This window comes from Mercenaria mercenaria, unplaced genomic scaffold (assembly GCF_021730395.1).
Source record: "Mercenaria mercenaria strain notata unplaced genomic scaffold, MADL_Memer_1 contig_3342, whole genome shotgun sequence".
NCBI classification, from domain to species: Eukaryota; Metazoa; Mollusca; class Bivalvia; order Venerida; family Veneridae; genus Mercenaria; species Mercenaria mercenaria.
Genome location: NW_026461470.1, coordinates 55771 through 73450, shown reverse-complemented (window position 1 = coordinate 73450; position 17680 = coordinate 55771). Strand labels below are relative to the sequence as shown.

The 17680-nt window shown below is 37.0% G+C and overlaps 1 long non-coding RNA gene across 1 annotated transcript in view; it reads left to right on the top strand.

Annotated features, from left to right (window-relative positions):
• Nucleotides 1–2073: 2073 nt before the first annotated feature.
• LOC128552976 (uncharacterized) overlaps nucleotides 2074–17680 on the top strand; it is a 38361-nt gene continuing 22754 nt past the window's right edge. The window contains exons 1-2 of the long non-coding RNA XR_008369216.1: nucleotides 2074–2147; nucleotides 2647–2700. This is a non-coding gene — a long non-coding RNA (uncharacterized LOC128552976). The remainder of the gene's footprint in view (nucleotides 2148–2646; nucleotides 2701–17680) is intronic.

The following is a 17680-nucleotide window of genomic DNA, read 5'->3' as shown; positions in this document are numbered from 1 at the left end:
GATCAACCCTCGTATAATCTAAATACCTGAAAAATATTAGATGATAAAATGGGAAAAAACTTTCTTTCCCCACAAGTATTTAGTGAAAACATGTTGTCCTTTATCTCTGTCGGTCAGTTTGTTTGATGAGATTTAAACAGCCAACATATTCTTCTTTTATGTTAAAAAAAGAACCATTGGGTTACGTTTTACTATTTTTAGTAAAGCACTAAGGAGGAATAGCTCGTTGTCAGTGCAATATATTTATCGACAACAGAAGCAAATTCACTTTTTTCAAATTAATGTTGATTTTATGACAGTAGAACATCATCTGTTATCATGCATGTTCTTTCATTTCTATATTGGAACTACAGTGCGATAAATAGTACTGTACGCCTACATTTGTTTCCTCATCTGTAGCAGCTTTTACAGATTCAGTAGTTACTGGGGTTTACAGTAACTGTTGTTTTTTTTTTTACTATACACTTGTCATTGTTATATGATTCATGACATTCAATCAGGGCTGTTATATTTCGATCTTCTCAGATCCTTCAGCACGACTATTAAAACCGAGTCTGCAACATTTTCGTCTTTGTCGTGTTGAGCGACCTGTGAAGTTTCCACTTTTCTCTATTTTATGTCGTGTTATTGGTACTGTTTAGTTTCTTAGCATGGCCATTTCGGTCTGGGTGGTTCCAATGCTCCCGCTTTCATAGCCTTGGGTATTGTATAATCACCCATTGGATATGGTGCCTGCTTTTTAAGGTTGTCTTATAACAGTTCTTATGATTCAGGCTCCATAACCTCAGATCCCCTTTCTAAATTCCAGTTTGTTTAGTTCTGCCCATTGTTTTCTCGTTTTGGGGCAAACCCAATACTTTATCTGGGGACCAAACGCCGCTTTTCATGGAATTACACGCCACAACACGTGTATCATTGAAGGTTCCATGTGCACCGCCGTTTGAATACATCTGCCGATGTCTCTAAATTGCTTTTTGTACTTTTAGTCCATGAACAGGCTCAATCAAACCGAGCCTGCAACATTTTCGTTTTTGTCGTGCTGAGCGACCTGTAAAGTTTCCACTTTTTCTATTTTGGTAGTTTATTTATAACGTGAATTTTAAAGAGAAGTGACTTACAAATATACCCTTACCTTTTATCTTTTAAAAAATTTCCTTAAATTCTCCAGGAATTAAATTCCATATAGAACGCTGGTTAGCATGGAAACCGAAAGGAAAATTTTTAAAAATCTTCTTGTCGAAAACCGCAAGCCATAGGGCTTTTATATTTGGTATGTAGCATCATCTAGTGGTCCTCTACAAGGTTTGTTCAAATTATTCTCCAAGGGGTTAAATATGGCCCCGCCCTGGGGGTCACATGGTTAATATAGACTTTGGTTCATATAGACTTATATTGGGAAAACTTTGAAAATCTTCTTGTCCAAAACCACAAGGCATAGAGCCTCAGTATTTGGCATGTGACATCATCTAAATTAAATGGTACTCTATAAAATGAAGGAGTGAGTTGGTTTTACGGCGAATCGACACAAAATGGTCATATATCGCCGAGAAGAAATCATATTGCAAACGCCAACTGTAAAGCATAAACATTTATGTAAAAATGTAAAACATACCTAAAGATTGTTCAAATTATGCCCCTTCGGTGAAATGGGGCCCCACCCCGGGGGTCCCAAGTTTTACATAGGATTATATAGGAAACAAAATCTACTTGTTTGAAACTGCAAGGCCTAGGCTTTTGAGTTTTGGTATGTTGCCTTGCCTAGTGGTCCTTTATCAAGATAGTTCAAATTATGCCTCTGGGGGTAAATAGAGGCCCTGCCCTGGGGGGCCCAAGTTTTACATAGACTTACAGGAAAAGAACTTTTAAAACTCTTCTTGACTGAAAGTTCAAGGCCTAGGCTTTTGATATTCAGTTTGTAGCATTGCCAAGTGGCTCTCTAACAAGATTGTTCAAATTTTGTCAGAAATTTTCTTTAGTGCTTTCCTCAGTGTGTATGAAAAACTAGAAGGCAAATAAATATGAAGTAAAATTTTGAGACGGACCTGTATTTTACCATCTGACCCTGTTATTGATTTCAGAGGTTTCCAAATATGCAGCAGGTCAACAGGAAGAGTCTGGTGGTTTGCCAGCAGACCTTGTTGTTTCGGGTAATTTCTTTATAATTTTGTTGAATATTTATACAGACATATTGTTTTTGCCTTCGCTGTTTGTCCGTCCGTCTGTCCGTTCGTATTAAGCTTGTCCGGCTTTCACAGGGGAAACTGCTGACCGGATTTCGACGAAACTTCACAGAAGTGATTAGTACTAAGCCTAGTTGTGCATATCGCCGGCACGTTTCGCTTCGCTGCACAAGATGGCCACAAGAGCTAAAAATAGAAAAATCATACCCAGCTTTCACTGGTCAAACTGCTGGCTGAAGTTTGACGAAACTTTACAGGAGTTATTAGTACCTAGTTGTGACAAAAACACCTTCTAGTTTTATATAATTTTCATTTATGATACGTACGTGCTTTATGACACAACATGATGTCCTTTTATTAATAGGATATATCTGTAATAATCATATCAGCAAATGATGCAAGCGTTCTTATATAATTTTCAGTGTATCGCTCATTATCGTTCACTAACGAAACTGTCAAATTTCAGGACATTCAAACCGGGCAGTTCTTCAACATGATGTCTATGTGTCTAGCACTAAGAGTAAGTTCTTTATTGTCTTAAAAAGTTTATTACATAAAAGGGATTTTACTACGAATATTTGATATTCAAAATAAGGTCAAATGAAACAACACTGTACATTTGTTGCTGACCTTGTTTATAAGATATGTCATTTATATTAAAGGAAATGCTTTTCGTAAGTTGATCATGGACATGTTCATAAGTAAGTTGTTTTCGGTAAATTCAAAATGAACCTGATTACTATACAGTTGATAGTATGTATGACATCTAATTACAAGAACTTGACATCTTTCCTAGAAAATAGCAAACTCTTCCAAACACATTCTACATTTATATTCTTAGGTTCGTTACATGAGGCAACCTTTTTAAAAACTTTGAAAATGCCCCATGCATATGCAAAACATCCCACAAATGTGTTTTTAACTTTCTATATAGATTAATATTTCTAACTACTGGCTAGAACTGTTTTCAATATTGTCCCCTATTCATGGTTGGTTGAAAACTATTATAAATAACATCGACCTGTACAAAGTCAGTTAGATAACTGAAATACCAGAAAATTAGTGTTAATGAGCATGGAAATATTTGACAATAACACATGCTTGTATGTTTTACTTACGCAACTATATGTGAATAGAGATTTAGACAATAAATGAGGTGCATTTTCGAGAATAAAGTATATTTTTGCCTTAGGAACGCATACATTTGGATTCAGGCCACTGTATTTTGTGCAATATTCACATATTTTAGCAGGAATATGTCTTTCTTGGTTAAGCGCTGAAAATTACTCAAAACTACAATATGAACCATTAACAACACTGAAAACTTTAAAATAGTTCGTAATGATGTAATGGGTGATGTAGATAAATTAAAAAGAAGAAACTGTTTAACCTATAGAACTGTTTATCACATCTTAAACTAAAACACATTTGTTTAATTACAAAACGGATATATTCGTTATGAAATCCCTTATTTCCGGTTCCTCATTGTTTCTTAACATAAGTTTCGAAATATTACATTCCCCTGAACATTAAATAAGTAAAAACATTAAGAGATTGAAAAAAAAATGAATGAAGGGATATATGAATTAAGGTATTGAGGCACCCAATTCTCAAACGATTATGTCTTCTTTTTGATAGTTGTGTACATTTTATTGATGATGTTCGTTCTAATATGTCTGAAGAGATTTGTAAGTATCTGAAATATATTATTATAACTTGTTTCTTTGATAATAAAATCAGTGAAAAGATCCTTTGTTAGAACAGAAGGCAGCAAAGTAAAATAAGACTTGGTTTGATTGAGTCTATTCATTTGAGGTAATGATACGCACCCTCATACTCCCCAGCACCGGCTTACAACTATCTACAGCAACTGTATTTCTGTTAAAGTAAAGTATTTTGACCAGACAGCAGAATATTTCTAACTGCATTGTAATGAGAAGATAGAATGTTAATTTTTTTCCAAATAACCACAGTAGCTGGCAATACTGCGTCAGATATTTATTTTTTCAAATACAGATAACGCTGGATCAGAATGAAAGAGAAATCTAAACAGTTAGTATGAACTACAACTTCCATTTAAGTAATCCAGAGACCATGCTACCATACACGTAACATTAAATTTCATGGCTGTGTTGAAATAAAATTGTATAGAGGCCTTTAACATCTACACACTGTTAAGACTGCAAAACCCTAGGGTTAAATATGTCCCAATCTTGGGGGTCACATGGTTTATATAGACTTATACAGGGAAAATATTTGAAAATCTTCTTGTCCAAAACCACAGGGCCTAGAGCTTTGATATCTGGTAAGTAGCATCATCTAGAGGTCTGCTACCAAAATTATTCAAATTATCTCCCTAGTGTCAAATATGGCCCCGCCCTGGGGACACATGTTTTATATAGACATATAGGGAAAAACTTTGAAAATCTTCTTGTCCAAAACAACAGGGCATAGGGCTTTGATATTTAGTATGTAGCATCATCTGGTGGTCCTCTACCAAGATTGTTTAAATTATCCCTCTAGGGTCAATATATGCCCCGCCCTGGGGGTAACACATTCTATATTTTTATAGGGAAAAATTTGAAAATCTTCTTGTCCAAAACCGGACATATACGAAAATATATTGAAAATCTTATTGTCAAAATCCACAGGGCCTACGGCTTTCATATCTGGTATGTAGCATCAGCTAGTGGTCTTCTACCAAGATTGTTCAAATTATTTTAGTGTCAAATATGGCACCGCCCTGGGGTCACATGTTTCATATAGACATAAAAAGAAAAGATTTGAAAATCTTCTTGTCTAAAACCAAACGGCCTAGGGTTTTGATATTTGGTATGTAGCATCATCTGGTAGTCCTCTTCTAAGATTATTTAAATTATCCCCCTAGGGTCAATATATGCCTCCACTTGGGGGTAGCATGGTTTATATAAACTTTATATGGAAAATCTTTGAAAATCTTCATGACTGTCCAAAACCACAGGGTCTAAGGCTTTGATATCTGGTATATAGCAGAATCCAGTGGTCTTCTACAAAGATCATTCTAATTATCTCCCTAGTGTCAAATATGTTTGATATAGACATATAGATAAATTATTTTGAAAATCTTCTTAAGTTATCCAAAACCACAGGGCCTAGGGCTTTGATATCTGGTATGTAGCATCAGCTAGTGGTCTTCTACTAAGATTATTCAAATTATCCCACTAGTGTCAAATATGGCCCCGCCCTGGGGTCACATGGTTCATATAGACTGATATAGGTTTTTTTTCTTTTTAAATCTTCTTGTCCACAACCACAAGGCCTAGGGCTTTGATATCTGGTATATAGCATCAGTGGTCTGTTACCAAGATTGTTCAAATTATCTCCCTAGAGTCAAATATGGCTACGCCCTTGGGTCACATGTTTTATATAGACATAAAGGGAAAAACTGTGAAAATATTCTTGTCCAAAATCACAGGGCCTAGGGCTTTGATATCTAATGTGTAGCATCATCTAATGGTCTTCTGCCAGGGTTGGTCAAATTATCCCCTAGTGTAAATAAATATCACGCCCTGAGGGTAACATGGTTTATATAAACTTATATAGAGGAAAATTTTGAAAGTCTTCTTGTGCAAAACCACAGGGCCTGAAATTTTGATATCTGGTATGTGGCATCATCTAGTTGTCTTCTAGCAAGATTAATTAAATTATCTCCCTAGTGTCAAATATGGCCCCGCCCTGGGATAACATGATTTATATACTAAGATTGTTCAAATTATCTCCCTAGTTTCAAATATGGCCCCGCCCTGGGGACACATGGTTCATATAAACATATAGGGAAAAGTATTGAAAATCTTCTTGTCCAAATCAACAGGGCCTACGGCTTTCATATCTGGTATGTAGCATCAGCTAGTGGTCTTCTACCAAGATTGTTCAAATTATCTCCATTGTGTCATGTATGGCCCCGCCCTGGGGTCACATGTTTTATATAGATATATAGGGAAAAACTTCGAAAATCTTCTTTTCTAAAACCAAACGGCCTAGGGCTTTGATATTTGGTATGTAGCATCAGCTGGTAGTCCTCTACTAAGAGTGTTCAACTTATCTCCCTAGTATCAAATATGGCCCCGACCTGGGGTCACATGTTTTATATAGACATATAGGAAAAAGTTTGAAAATCTTATTGTCCAAAACCACAGGGCCTAGGGCTTTGATATCTGGTATGTAGCATCAGCTAGTGCTCTTCTAGCAAGATTGTTCAAATTTTCTCCCTGTTGTCAAATATGGCCCCGCCCTGGGGTCACATGATTCGTATAGACATACAGGGAAAAACTTTGAAAATGTTCTTGTCCAAAACCGCAAGGCCAAGGGCTTTGCTATTTAGGATGTAGCATCATCTGTTGGTCCTCTACCAAGATTGTTCAAATTAGCCCCTTGGGTCAAAATATGCCCCGCCCTGGGAGTAACATGGTTTATATAGACTTATATTGGGGAAAAAATTGAAAATCTTCTTGTCCAAAAACACAGGGCTTAGGGCTTCGATATCTTATGTGTAGCATCATTTAGTGGTCTTCTACTAAGTTTGTTCAAATTATCACACTAGTGTCCAATATGGCCCCGCCCTGGGGTCACATGTTTTATATAGACATAAATAGAATTTTTTGAAAATCTTCTTGTCCTAAACGATATGGCCTAGGGCTATGATATCTTGTATGTAGCGTCATTTAGTGGTCTGCTACCAAGATTGTTCAAATTATCTCCTTAGTGTCAAATATGGTCCCGCCGTGGGGACAGATGGTTTATATAAACATATAGGGAAAACTTCGAAAATCTTCTTATCTAAAACCAAACGGCCTATGGCTTTGATATTTGGTATGTAGCATCATCTGGTGGTTCTCTACCAAGAGTGTTCAAATTGTCTCCCTTGGGTCAAATATGGCCCCGCCCTGGGGTCAAATGTTTTATATAAACATATAGGGAAAACCATTTAAAACCTATTCTCCAAAACCACATGGCCTAAGGCTTTGATATTTGGTATGTAGCATCATCAGTCCGTCTTCTATCAAGATTGTTCAAATTATCTCCCTATTTTCAAATATGGCCCCACCCTGGGGTCACATGTTTTATATAGATATATAAGGTCAATTTGAAACTCTTAGTGTCCAAAACCACAGGGCCTAGGGCTTTGATATCTGGTATCTAGTATCAGCTAGTGGTCATCTATCAAGATTGTTCAAATTACATCTAGTGTCAAATTTGGCCCCGCCGTTGGATAACATGTTTTATAAAGACTTCTGAAGGGAAATTTTTTGAAACTCTTCTTGTCCAAAACCACAGCGCCTAGGGCTTTGATATCTGATATGTACCATCAATTAGTGGTCTTCTACCAAGATTGTTCAAATTATCTCACTAGTGTCAAATATGTCCTCGCCCTGAGGTCACATGGTTCATATAGACATATATAGAAAACTATTGAAAATCGTCTTGTCCAAATCCACAGGGCCTACGGCTTTCATATCTGGTATGCAGCATCAGCTAGTGGTCTTCTACCAAGATTGTTCAAATTATCTTAATGTCAAATATGGCACCGCACTGGGGTCACATGTTTTATATAGACATATAGGGAAAGAATTTGAAAATCTTCTTGTCTAAAACCAAACGGCCTAGGGCTTTGATATTTGGTACGTAGCATCATCTGGTGGTGCTCTATTAAGATTGTTCAAATTATCCCTATAGGGTCAATATATGCCCCGCCCTGGGGGTTCGACATTCTGTATCAACTTTTATAGGGAAAAATCTTGAAAATCTTGTCCAAAATCACAGGGCCTAAGTCTTTCATATCTGGTATGTAGCATCATGTAGTAGTCTTCTACAAATATCGTTCAATTTATCTCCCTAGTGTCAAATATGGCCCCGTCCAGGGGTCACATGTTTTATATACAAATATAAGGACAAACTTTAAAAATCTTCTTGTCCAAAACCACAGGGACTAGGGCTTTGATATCTTGAATGTAGCATCAGCTAGTGGTTTTCTACCAAGATTGTTCAAATTATCTCCCAAGGTCAAATATGGCACCGACCTGGGGACACATATTTCATATAGACATATAGGGAAAAATATAGAAAATCTTCTTGTCCACATCCACAGGGCCTAGGGCTTTCATATCTGGTATGTAGCATCAGCTAGTTGTCTTCTACCAAGATTGTTCAAATTATCTCCCTAGTGTCAAATATGGCCCCGCCCTGGGGTCACATGTTTGATATAGATATATCATGAAAATCTTCGAAAATCTTCTTGTCTAAAACCAAACGGCCTAGGGCTTTAATATTTGTGATGTGGGATCATCTGGTGGTCCTCTACCAAGATTGTTCAAATTATCATCCTTGTTTTAAATATGGCCGCGCCCTGGGGTCACATATTTTATATAGACATATAAGGAAAACTTTGATAATCTTCTTGTCCAAACCCACAGGGCCTAGGGCTTTGATTTCTTGTATATAGCATCAGCTAGTGGCCTTCTAGCAAGATTGATCAAATTATCTCCCTATTGTCATATATGGCACCGCCCTGGGGCCACATAGTTCATATAGACGTATGGAGAAAAATGTTCTTGTCCAAAACCGCATGGCCTAGGGCTTTGATATTTGGGATGTAGCATCATCTGGTAGACCTCTACCAAGATTGGTCAAATTAGCCCCTTGGGTCAATATATGCCCCGCCCTGGGGGGACACATGGTTTATATAGCCTTATATTCAGAAAAATTGAAAATCTTCTTGTCCAAAAACACAGGTCCTAGGGCTTTGATATCTGGTGTGTAACATCATCTAGTGGTCTTCTATTAAGGTTGTTCTAATTATCCCACTAGTGTCAAATATGGTCCCGCACTGGGGTCACATGATTTATATAGACATAAAGGGAAAATTTTGAGAAACATAGTGTCCAAAACCACAGGGCCTAGAGCTTTGATTATCTGGTATGTAGCATCAGCTAGTGGTCTTCTACCAAGATTGTTCAAATGACCTCCCTAGTGTCAAATATGACCCCTCCCTGGGATAACATGCATTATATAGACTTATTTAGCGGAAAGATTTGAAAATCTTTTTGTCCAAACCCACAGCGCCTAGGGCTTTGATATCTGGTATGTAGCAACACCTAGTGGTCTGCTACGAAGACTGTTTACATTATCTCCCTGGTGTCAAATTTGGCCCCGCCCTGGTGTCACATGTTTCATATAGACATATAGGAAAAAAATATTGAAAAGTTCTTCTTCAAAACCGGAAGGCCTAGGGCTTTGATATTTGGGATATAGCATCATCTGGTGGTCCTCTACCAAGATTGTTTAAACTAGCCCCTTAGGTCAATATATGCCCCGCCCTGGTGGTAGCATGTTTTATATAGACATATATTAGGAAAAAATTGAAAATCTTCTTGTCCAAAAACAAAGGGCGTAGGGCTTTTATATCTGGTGTGTAGCATCATCTAGTGGTCATCTACTAAGATTATTCAAATTATCCCACTAGTGTCATATATGGCCCCGCCCTGAGGTCACATGGTTCATATAGACTGATATAGGTTTTTTTTAAAAATCTTCTTGTCCAAAACCGCAGGGCCTAGGGCTTTAATATCTGGTATATAGCATCATCTAGTGGTCTGTTACCAAGATTGTTCAAATTATCTCCCTAGTTTCAAATATGGCTACGCCCTGGGGTCACATGTTTTATATAGACATATAGGGAAAAACTGTGAAAATATTCTTGTCCAAAACCACACGGCCTAAGTCTTTGATATCTAATGTGTAGCATCATCTAATGGTCTTCTGCCAGGGTTGGTCAAATTATCCCCTAGTGTCAATATATATCACCCCCTGAGGGTGACATGGTTTATATAAACTTATATAGGGGAAACTTTTGAAAGTCTTCTTGTGCAAAACCACAGGGACTAAGTCTTTGATATCTGGTATGTGGCATCATCTAGTTGTCTTCTAGCAAGAATAATTAAATTATCTCCCTAGTGTCAAATATGGCCCCGCCCTGGGATAACATGATTTATATACTAGACTAATATATGGAAAAACATTGAAAATTTTCTTGTCCAAAACCAACGCGCCTAGGGCTTTGATATCTGGTATGTAGCATCACCTAGTGGTCTGCTACCAAGATTGTTCAAATTACCTCCCTAGTGTCAAATATGGCCACGCCCTGGGGTCACATGTTCTATATAGACATATAGGGAAAAACTTTGAAAATCTTTTTGTCCAAAACGACAGGGCCTAGGGCTTTGATATCTGATATGTACCATGATCTGGTGGTCTTCTACCAAGATTGTTCAAATTATCTCTCTAGTATCAAATATGATCCCGCCCTGGGTCACATGGTTTATAAAGACTTATAAAGGGAAAAATTTGAAAATCTTCCTGTCCAAAAACGCATGGCCTAGGGCTTTGATATCTGGTATGCATCCTCATCTGGTGGCCCTCTACCAAGATTTTTCAAATTATCTCCCAAGTATCAAATATGGCTCCGCCCTGGGGTCACATCTTTTTACAGAATTTATTACATAGACATATAGGGAAAAACTTTGAAAATATTCTTGTCCAAAACGACAGAGCCTAGGGCTTTGATATCTGGTATGTAGCATCATCTAGTGGTCTTCTACCGAGGTTGTTCAAATTATCTCCTTAGTGTCAAATATGGCCTCGTTATGAGGTCTCATGCTTTTTATAGACATATAACGAAACAGCTTATTGTCTAAAAATTCACGGCCTAGGCCTTTGATATTCGGTATGTAGCATCATCTAATGGTCTTCTACCGAGATTGTTCAAATTATCTCACTAGTGTGAAATATGATCCCGCCCTAGGGTCACATGGTTTATATAGATTTATATGGGGAAAAATTTTGAAAATCTTCCTGTCCAAAAACACAGGGCGTAGGGCTTTGATATCTGGTATGTAACATCAACTAGTGGTCTGCTACCAAGATTGTTCAAATTATCTCCCTAGTGTCAAATATGGCCCCGTCCTGGGGTCACATGTTTTATATAGACATATAGGGAAAAACTTTTAAAATCTTTTTCTCCCAAATAACAGGGCCTAGGGTTTTGATATCTTGTTTGTAACATCATCTAGTGGTCTTCTACCAAGATTGTTCAAATTATCTCCTTAGTGTCAAATATGGCCCCGCCCTGGGGTCACATGCTTTCTATAGACATGTAGGGAAACAATTTGAAAATCTAATTGTCTAAAACCTCACGGTCTAGGATTTTATGTTTGGGATGTAGCATCATCTGGTGGTCGTCTACCAAGATTGTTCAAATTCTCTCCTTCGGGTCAAATACGGCCCTGCCCTGGGGTCACATGTTTTATATATACATACACGGAAAATAATTGAAAATCTACTTGTCCAAAATCAGACGGTCTAGGGCTTTGATATTTGGTATGTAGCATCAGCTCGTGGTCCTCTACCAAGATTGTCCAAATTATCCCCCCGAGGGTCAATATATGCCTGCCCCGCCCTAGGAGAATATGGTTAAACTTTTATAGGGAAAATCTTTGTAAATCTTCTTGTCAAAAACTACATGACCTACGGCTTTCATATCTGGTATGTAGCATAATCTAGTGGTCTTCTACCAAGATTGTTCAAATTATCTCCCTAGTGTCAAATATGATCCCGTCCTTTGGTCACATGGTTTACAAAGACTTATATAGGGAAGAAATTTGAAAATGTTCCTGTTCAAAAACACAGGAGTTAGGACTTTGATATCTGATATATAGCACCATCTAGTGGTCTGCTACCAAGATTGTTCAAATTATCTCTTTAGTGTCAAATATGGCCCCGCCCTGGGGTAACATGGCTTATAGAGACATACAGGGAAAAACGTCGAAAATCTTGTCTAATACGAAACGGCCTAGGACTTTGATATTTGGTATGTAGCATCATCTGGTGGTGCTCTACCAAGAGTGTTAAAATTATCCCCCTAGTTTCAAATATGGCCCCACCCTGGGGTCACATGTTTTATATAGACAAATAGGGAAAACTTTGAAATTCTTAGTGTCCAAAACCACAGGGCCTAGGGCTTTGATATCTGATATGTAGCATCATCTTATGGTTCTCTACCAAGATTGTTCAAATTAGCCCCTTGGGTCGATATATGCCCCACCCTGGGTGTAACATGGTTTATATAGACTTACATAGGGAAAAACTTTGAAAATCTCCTTGTCGAAAACCGCAGGGCCTAAGTCTTTGATATCTGGTATGTAGCATCTGCTAGTGGTCTTTTACCAAGATTGTTTACATTATCTCCCTAGTGTCAAATATATGCTCCACCCTGGTAGTAACATGGTTTACATAGACTTAAATTGGAAAAAAATTGAAAATTTTCTTGTCCAAAACCACAGGGCCTAGGGCTTTGTTATCTGGTATGTAGCATCATCTACTGGTCTGCTAACAAGTTTGTCCAAATTATCTCCCTAGTGTCAAATATGGCCTCGCTCTGAGGTCACATGTTTTATAAAGACATATAGCGAAAACTTTGAAAGTCTTCTTATCCAAAACGACAGGTCCTAGTGCTTTGATATCTGGTATGTAGCATCATGTAGTGGTCTGCTAACAAGATTGTTAAAATTATCTTCTTAGTGTCAAATATGGCCCCGCTATTGGGACACATGTTTTATATAGACATATAAGGCGAAAATTCGAAAATCTTCTTGTCCAAAACCGCACGGCCTAGAGCTTTGATATTTGGTATGTAGCATCATCTGGTGGTTCTCTACCAAGATTTTTCAAATTATCTCCCTAGGTTGAAATATGGCCCCGCCCTAGGGTCACTCATTTTATAATGACATATAGGGAAAAACTTTGAAAATCTTCCTGTCCAAAACCAGATGGCCTAGGGCTTTGCATTCTGGAATGTAGCACGATCTAGTGTTGTTCTACCAAGATTATTCAAATTATCTCCTTAGTGTCAAATATGGCCTTGCCCTGGGGTTACATGTTTTATAAAGACATATAGGGAAAACTGTGAAAATCTTCTTGTCCAAAACCACAGGGCCTAGGGCTTTGATATCTGGTAAGTAGCATCAGCTAGTGATCTACTACCAAGATTGTCCAAATTAACACCCTAGTGGCAAATTTGGCCCCGCCCTTGGGTCACATGATTCATATAGTCATACAGGGAAAATATTTGAAAATGTTCTTGTCCAAAACCGCAAGTCCTTGGGCTTTGATATTTGGTATGTAGCATCATATTGTGGTCCTGTACCAAGATTATTCAAATTAGAGCCTTGGGCCTTGGGTCAATATATCCCCCGCCCTGGAGGTAACATTGTTTATATAGTCTTTTATTGGGGGAAAATGACAATCTTCTTGTCCAAAACCACAGGGTCTAGGGCTCTGATATCTGGTATGTAGCATCATCTAGTGGTCTACTACCAAGATTGTTCAAATTATCCCCTTGTGTCAAATATGGCCGCGCCCTGGGGTCACATGCTTTATATAGACTTTGATAGGGAAAATTTTAGAAAATCTTCCTGTCCAAAACGACAGGTCCTAGGGCTTTTATATCTGGTATGTAGCATCATCTAGTGGTCTGCTACCAAAATATTTCAAATTATCTCACTAATGTCAAATATGGCCCCACCCTGGGGTCACATGGTCTATATAGACTTATAAATGGAAAACCTTTGAAAATCTTCTTGTGCAGCACCAAGGGCCTAGGGCTTTGATATCTGGTATGTGTATCTTCTAGTGGTCTTCTACCAAGATCGTTTAAATTATCTCCCTAGTGTCAAATATGGCCCCGCCCTGGGGTCACATGTTTTATATAGACATATAGGGAAAAACTTAGAAAATCTTATTTTTCAAAACCGCACGGCCTAGGGCTTTGATATCTGGTATGTAGCATCATCTTATGGTACCAAGATTGTTCAAATTAGCCCCTTGGGTCAATATATGCCCCGCACTGGGTGTAACATGGTTTATGTAGACTTACATAGGGAAATTTTTTGAAAATCTTCTTCTGCAAAACCACAGGGCCTTTATTTATATTTAGTATGTGGGATCATCTGGTGGTCCTCTGCTAAGATTGTTCAAATAAGACCCTGGGGTATCATGTTTTATATAGACTTCTATAGAGAAAACTTGAAAATCTTGTTGTACAAAACCATATGGCCTAGGGCTATATTAGGTTTGTAGCATTGGGGAGTAGTCCTTTACCAAGGTTGTTCAAATTATCCCTCTGGGGTTAAAACTGACCCCGCCCCGGCATTTAAATTTAAATATTTTAAAAAATTCTTGTCTTAAATCATAAGACCCAGAGCGTAGATATTTAGTATGTGGCATGCTCTGATGGTTCCATACCAAGGTTGTTCAAATCATGACCCTTGGGTTAATATATGCAACGTCCCGGGGTCTCTTGTTTAACATTGACTTATATAGGAAAAATCCTTAAAAATCTTGCTGTGCAGAACCATAAGGCCCAGACCTTAGATATTTTGTATTTGGTATTGTCTAGTGGTTAGCATCAAGTTTCTTCAAATCATTACCCTGGGTCTGCGCCCAGCTGTCAACAGTTTTTACATTGGCTTATATAGGGAAAACCTTTAAAAAATGTGTGTTTTTTTTTCTGAACCATAAGGCCCAGGGCTTAGATATTTGGTATGTAGCATACTGTAGTAGTTCTCTACCAAGATTGTTCAAATCATGATCCTGGAGTCAGTATAGGCCACGCCCGGGTGGTCCCTTGTTTTACATTGACTTACTTGTTTTTGTAGCAATGGCAAAGAAATTTGGATCACATGTTTAATGTTTGATACTAAGTTCAATAATTGATCCTTAATTGATCCTTAATATTCCTAACCCTGACCTACTCACGTAATTTCTTGCTTTTGAAGCTAAGCAAAGGCATTTGGACCACCTGTATAATTTTTAACAGTTTTTGAAGTTATCTTGAATAATCTTTACCATGACCCACTTACGATTATTTTTTGTTTTTAAAGGTTTAGCAAAGAAATTTCTTCAAGCAAGTAACTAAACTCAAGAAAGTGATATAGGACCATCATGAAAGCCAGTCCAAAGCCGTTCATAACGCTGAATTTTTTTTAAAATCGGATCACTATTGAATGAGATATGACAGTTTGAAATTTAAAAAAAATGGCTTATTATGGAGGCAGCCATTTTAGTGTGACGTCATTTACACACTGCTGATTTTTTTATTTTGCAAATAACCTTTTAAATAGGTTAATTTCATACTTTTTTTTTTTAATGTAAGGTGTAAAACATGGCAATTACTGTCATTATAGCTAGAATATGAATTGTTTAAATTAACAATTAAAAGATATTATCATATATATATGGGAAAGAATTTTAAGAAACAAAATTAACACAGCCTATTACAGCAACAGACAAAAAATCTCGTCTTCAAACCATAGGACAAATCTTTCAAATTGAGTCATTTGAACATATTTTGATACTCTGTTATAACTTCAGTAATTCGTTAGTATCTACGTGTGTGCTAAAGGCAATATTTACATTTAATCAAATTACCCTTTTTATTTTTAGAGATTTTTAGAAGTTAAATACAAATGTAACACTTTTGTTGATAAGGTTTGGGATGCATACCTACTTGATTTCTAACACCTTTACAATTATAAATTAATTAACACATGTGATAAATTTTATGGATATATTACTTCATGATAGAAAAAGTAGTGTATATTGATCTTTGGAATTGATAAGGAAAGGTGTTGATTTCAATTTATGTGGCAAACACAAAAACAAAATGACAACTACATGAATTATTTGAGTCGGAAAACTAAAAAAGTGTTGTTTTTTTTACAGTATGTGTCACAATATGACCGGATGATATCTTTATCACCATTTATTTCAGACTATTATTCCAGCTATCTGTTAGGATTTTTAACATTCTGCAAATAATTTGAAATGCTCAAGCAGTCTCAAACAGTACAAATAGCGAAACTGAAACTATAGGAAGTAACTCAATTTCTATAACTATATAGTAAAGAAAAAAAAAATCAAAAGTCTTTTCGCAGTAGTGAGTATAATCAGTATTTGTATGCGAATGAATAAAACACAGATTTACCCGAAAAATATTAATTGAGGGTGTTAAATCCCTTTGCCTCATATATTTCATGACTTGTGGCCAATTTGAATAATTTTGGCCATTTGATTTTTTTAACTTCTTTTCACCTTTGAATTTAAGACACCATATCGTCACTTTCTACGAAGTTTGATACATTACTTACAAATAGTACATTTTCCTTAGCATATGCCTGCACTATTAGTATTAAGTTTGGCTCAAATATCTCTTTTTGATGAAATTGATTGTGTAAAAGCTTTTTCAGATCTTTTATATATATCTAAGATAGTAATGCGTTATTGAAGTTTCTAGTTTTGTCTAGAGTGTCTATATGTCTACAACAATCAGTGGTCCTAAGGATTGTGTGTATTTTCCATAATATTTTACGTACAGGACCCAGCTTAACCTTATGCGAAAAACAGTAGTAATTGGTTATGGATATGATTAAAAAACTTGTCTGATTGTCCTTACAGAATCAAGAAAATTAAAGAGCTATTATTCTGTATTCCCACAAGACAGGCAAACTGGTTTATGGCCGTTGGTGTGGACGCATAATTGGAATAAAGATCGGATTTTCTAGTTGAAATTTTTATTGTCTAAAATAAATAAGAACACCACGATTCAATTTTCATAATATATCTGCTTTTTAAAGCCTTTACTTCATTTGGTAGAATACGTTATACCAGAGAAAATGCATTTAGGGACCATCTACCATCTCCTTGTAAAGCACAGACCTTCATTTCAGTTTCTTACTTGCCACCTCTTTCATAATCTGGTTGGCAGATAGAACATGGGGGACTCACTCAGTCATGAGAACCATTGAAGCCAAAAGGCACGAAAATTACTGAATTAAAAGCAAGTCTAATTTCCTTTCTTATTTTAGTGTTTAACAGGTTATATATGTCCCCGTTCGAGTGAACGTTGTAGAACAGACTAGTATATGTCTTATTTGAAAAACTGATTGATACAGTATTAGGTTGCACTAAGTCAAGTGACATGATTTACTCCACTAAACCATTTGGTTTTAGGCAAGGAACCAACACAGTCCACAATAATTCTACTGAAAGGTTCATCAAATGCGGGTTTTGGCTGTGAAGATGTGCAGTGGGTATTTTCGGATTAGGTTTGCCTATCATTTGACATGTGTGACAGGACCTATAAAAATGGGACACTTCAGATTTTGAATTAGGCCAATAAAATGATTTAAGATTTTGTGGTATGTTCACTTTACGCTACAATGACCTGACATGGGCGTTTCATGAGCACGGGTAAGAGTAAGAATTTCCTGACACGATAACATTTTGGGACCACAATCTGGTAATTACATGTAACTGTCCATTCATCTTCAGCAGGGACATCTGGTGGCCGCCACTTTCTCGTCAAAATTCTATGTTTAATAGAATAGCAGACGGGGACATGTGAAGCTTCT